Source organism: Hordeum vulgare, chromosome 1H (assembly GCF_904849725.1).
Source record: "Hordeum vulgare subsp. vulgare chromosome 1H, MorexV3_pseudomolecules_assembly, whole genome shotgun sequence".
In the NCBI taxonomy this organism is placed as follows: domain Eukaryota; kingdom Viridiplantae; phylum Streptophyta; class Magnoliopsida; order Poales; family Poaceae; genus Hordeum; species Hordeum vulgare.
The window spans coordinates 144777361-144782810 of NC_058518.1; positions in this window are offsets into that span (position 1 = coordinate 144777361).

Here is a 5450-nt window from a genome sequence, read left to right on the forward strand (position 1 = left end):
CACACAATCCCTATCGTGTTCTCCTTGAGCTAAGAACACATAGTCCTCGCCCAACACTCGTGGTAAGTCTTCAGGGCAAACTACCAAACCCTCACAAACTTGGTCACCCGACGAAGCTCAATTGACTGCTGGATTAATCTAAACCGTGACGCCTAACCCTCAAAGGTAAAAGTCTTCAGTCCTACACAGGAACAACTTCTTCAGTGATGCTCAATCACTTGGTTTTGGTTTGTGGTTTGGTGTTTGGGGTATTTCCTCACTAATGATTTACTCTTGAAGACTCTCAGGAATTTGGATTGCTCTTATGACAAGTGTCAGTTTCTAACGGAGCATCCAACCAGCTAATGGTTGTGGGGGCAGCTATCTATAGCCTGGGAGCATCCCGACATGATTTGACATTAATGCCCTTAAATAGTATGACCATTGGTGTGGATAAGATCAGTGATGTGGCACGAATTGCGGTAACGGTCGGGACCCTCAACTGTGAGAGTCCTCAAATCTCTCATATTCCTCACATGAGGCTTTTGGTAGGATTAGGCTTGGGTTGAGCATCATGAGGAAATTCATTTCGAAGTGTTACTTTGACCCCCTTTAATAGTACGGTGTTCCTACGACTCAAGAGTGAAAAAAAATAAAATAGATAGAATAGATCTTCATGCTTCAAAGTCTTCAGATTGATTTTCTCCAGGACACACCGAATTCCTCATCTTCAATATCTTCATGAGGAATATCAATTTCATCGCAATTTCTTCGCGATTCAATTCTTCAGCTTCAGACCAATTTCTTCGGCCGAAGATATATATTTTTAGGGGTCGATATTCATCGAATATTTCAAACTCCTCAGTGACTTATAGATCCTGTGTACACTCATGAACACATTAGATACTTAACCTATAAGTCTTCAAACCACCAAAATCACTAAGGGGCACTAGATGCACTTAGGTTAAGTCTTCAACGGGGATAAAAATATGAAGTGTAAATACTTATTTGAGGAATTTGAAATCCACATACAGAGAGACTCCCCCTGAAGATGTGCATATCTTGAGGATTTTGCTTTTCACAGCAAATGCACATTGATGATTTATATCATGGAGATCTCCCCCTGAGTCTTGTAAATCATGCATACATATGACATATAGTATGAATAAATTGAGAATGCATGATGAGAAATGGTTTTGACGAATTTCAGCATACGTGCATTAATATTTTGAGGAATACGCATGCGAAGAAAAACGTTCAAAAGCGTCAGAGTACCATCGGGCTTAAGTTACAACTCATTACATAAAACACTTCAGAAGAGCCAAGAGTTTGTAACTTAATAAAGTTCATAAGCCCCAAAATATATCCCACGGGAAGACTAACTTTCAGATTTCTCGCCCTTTGTCATCAAGTGACGAAAAGGGACAAACTAAGGACTAACGCCCCATGAAGACTTTCACTTCTTAGCAGTTGAGGAAGTCGCATGTGGATTCTTGGGAGCAGGCTTCCTCCTTGGATCAGTGGTAGTGTCTTGTTGGTCTTCATCAGATTCTGCAGTGCGGAATAAAGAAAAAGAACTGTCCTCAAGGTATGGAACTGGAATTGGCCTGAATTTCTTCCTTGGTGGCCATGACCAGTCAAAGTCCCGTGTGAACTCCAATTCTTCAAGTTCTGCTCGAGTCTTCAAATGAGCCAGTGTGGCCCAGGTGCGATAAAAAACCTCATGAAGATAGTGATGATTAAGCGTCACTTCATTCTAAGTCTCATTGAGGGTTTTCACAATGGCGCCGAATTGGCGTTTGACACACTTGTGTTTGCGATCGACCTTTTGATGAAGACTGAGGTGTAGCTCTCTGTTATTCATCACCCTTGGAGCAACTGCACATGGCGGTTGTGTTTCAGTATCATCCCATGAAGAATATGCATCTGGTTCATGAAACTGGCCATCAAGGGGCCGACTGCCTTCATCGATCACACACTTGCCTTTTCCTTCAACTGGCTCAAAAGTCTTCTTGTTGACTCTAATCGGAGGCATATATCCAAGGTGATTATTGAAATCAGCATGATAGTTGATGCCTGACCTGTGTCTGATGAATCTCATGATCCATGGAGCGTAAATCTTCACGTCAAAAGGTGACATATCATTGTCATCCAGAGTGCTCAAGAAGAAATCGTGAAGGTTTATGGGGATGTCATGGATGATGTTGAAGAGGATATTCTTCATGATGCCTACGACATCTTCTTCATCATCATGGCCCTTGATTGGCGCAAGGACACTGGAGAGGATCCTGTAGACAGTCCTGGGTTCATACTTCAGTTCATGGACCAGGAATGTTGTTCTTGGTGGTTGGTCCTTGGCCAAAGGCCTCATGAGGACTTCCATCAGCTTATTGGGCAGCTCCCGTTCATCATACATCTTCACGGCATGTTCTGAAGGAATTGACACAGGAAGTATTCGCAGCAACTCATTTGCAGGGGCCTTGAAGTGTGTGTGATGCATCATCCAATCTAGCACCCAAGTGTTGATATCTGTTGGATCTCCAGAGATGTGCAAAGTTGCATAGAATTGAAGAACGATGTCGTTGTCCCAATCGCAGATATCAGTGCAAAGAGGGAGCAGTCCTGCTTCATGAAGAAAGTTGAGGACTGGTGCGAAGCAAGGAATTTCTTCAAGCTCAACATGAGGAATATGCATGTGCTGAAATATTTTGTTTCTTCCACAGAGCACAGATGCATAGACAGTTGAGCTGAGTCCTTGTCCAAAACTTCATGTGCATGATGCGAGGCTTGTCATATGGATTTTCTCCGATGAAATACATGCATTCTTTATAGAACGCTTCCTTCTGAAACTTTGGCCGCTTGGAGAAGGGCTGATGCTGCATAGGCTGAAGATTTTGCTTCTTCCCTTGAGGAGAGACAATCATGGTAGTCTCCGGATTGACAACCACAATAGCAATTTATGTATTTGGCGCAGGGGCATTGATACGTCTCCAACGTATCTATAATTTTTGATGGTTTCATGATATTATCTTGTCAAACTTTGGATCTTTTGCATGCCTTTTATATATTTTTTGGGACTAACTTATTGACTCAGTGCCAAGTGCCAGTTCTTGTTTTTTCATGTTTTTGACCCCTTTCAGAGGAGATTTTGAAACGGAGTCCAAATGGAATAAAATCCCCGAAAAGATTTTTTTCATAACGGAAGAAGATCGGGAAGCTTGGGAGCCAATGTAGGGGAGCCACAGGGGCCCCATAAGCACCCACCCCGCTTCCAGGGGGTAGGTCGCGGCCCGTAGGCTTGTGGGCCCCCTGGGCGCCCTCTGCCCTAGGGGTTGCGCCTATATATTCCCTAAAAATCCCCAAAAAATGAGGAGATCATCGAAATCACTTTTCCGCCGCGGCAAGCTTCTGTCTCCGCAAGATCCCATCTGGGGCACGTTCTGGTGCCCTGCCGGAGGGGGATTCGGACATGGAGGGCTTCTTCATCAACACCATGACCTCTCCGATGATGCGTGAGTAGTTCACCATAGACCTACAGGTCCATAGTTAGTATCTAGATGGATTCTTCTCTCTCTTGGATCTTCAGTACAAAGTTCTCCATAATCTTCATGGAGATCTATCCGATGTAATCTTCTTTTGCGGTGTGTTTGTCGAGATCCGATGAATTGTGGATTTATGATCAGATTATCTATGAATCTTATTTGAGTTTCTTCTGATCTCTCTTATGCATGATTTCATATCCTTGTAATTCTCTTCGAGTTGTGGGTTTTGTCTGGCCAGCTAGATCTATGATTCTTGCAATGGGAGAAGTGCTTGGTTTTGGGTTCATACCGTGCGGTGACCTCACCCAATGACAGAAGGGGTAGCGAGGCACGCATCGTGTTGTTGCCATCAAGGGTAAAAAGATGGGGTTTTCATCATTGGTTTGAGATTATCCATCTTCATCATGTCATCTTGCTTAAGGCTTTACTCCGTTCGTCATGAACTCAATACACTAGATGCATGCTGGATAACGGTCGATGTGTGGAGTAATAGTAGTAGATGCAGAAAGTATCGGTCTACTTGTCTCGGACGTGATGCCTATATGTATGATCATTGCCTTAGATATCGTCATGACTTTGTGCGGTTCTATCAATTGCTCGACAGTAATTTGTTCACCCATCGTGATATTTGCTATTTTGAGAGAAGCCTCTAGTGAACACTATGGCCCCGGGGTCTACTCCACACCATATTTTCAGCCTTACACTTTTTACTTCTTTGCACTTTCCGCCTTCAGATCTCACTTTGCAAACAATCTTGAAGGGATTGGCAACCCCTTTGAAGCATTGGGTGCAAGCTTGTTTGTGTTTGCGCAGGTACTCTAGACTTGATGAGACCCTCCTTCTGGATCGATACCTTGGTTCTCAAAACTGAGGGAAATACTTACTGCTCCTGTGCTACATCACCCTTTCCTCTTCAAGGGAAAAACTGACACAAACAAGAGAAGTAGCAAGAAGAATTCCTAGCGTTGCTTGGGAAGGACTTTTGTTCCCGTAGCCGGCATTTTCTTCAGCATGTTCCTCAGGATGAGGAATTTCATCAGCCTGTGCCTCAGGTTGAGGATTTTGCTCCGGGTGAGGATTTTCTTCAGCCTGAGCCTCTGGTTGAGGGTTTTGCTGAGGAGGAAGAATCTCTTCATGCTGAGCCTCGGGTTGAGGGTTTTGCTCAGGATTTGGATTTTCTTCAGGCTGAGGATCTTCTCCTTGGTTTTCCTCAACTTGAGGAATTTGCTTGGAGGAGGAGCCAAATTCTTCAGCTGTTGCAGCTGATCCTTGAGCAGGTTCTTCATGAGGAATGAAGGTGTGAGGATTGTCATCAATTTGAATCTCCCCATCAGTGTGTTCCTCAGACTCAGCAGTCTTCGTTTCCTTATCAGTCAGATGCTCCTTGTCTTCGCTCTCGAAGGGAATCATTTCATAGGAAGGAGCAATCTTGAGAGGCACAACATCCAAAGGAGCATTTTCATCAAGAGATTTGAGGCGCTTGGCCTCAGTTGATTCTAGTGTTGAGGAAGCTTTTCTTTTCTTAGCTTCCTTTTCTACAACCCTGATTTTCTTCACGTATGATGCAGACGGAGTCATTTTCTTCACCTTTGAAGATTTTGGTGAAGGCATTTTCTCTTCAGGAGGCGGAGTCATATCCGTCCCGGCAGTTTCCTCAGCTGAAGCATTTTCTCCAGCTAGAGCAGATTCATGAGCTGGCTTAGATGCATCAGCTGAAACTTCCTTAGCTATTTCCTCAATAGCCGGTGCATCAGCACGACTTTCTCGACGCATTTCCTCAGCAGGGGTGGGTTGTTCTTCCTCTATCTCAGGCTGTTGTGGTGTAGCTAGAGGGGCAGCCTTTTTGTTGTAATCATCAACTGCGCTGGTAGCAAACTTGATGAAATTGTTGTTGAGACTTTGACGATCAGATAGCTTGGTATACTTGTC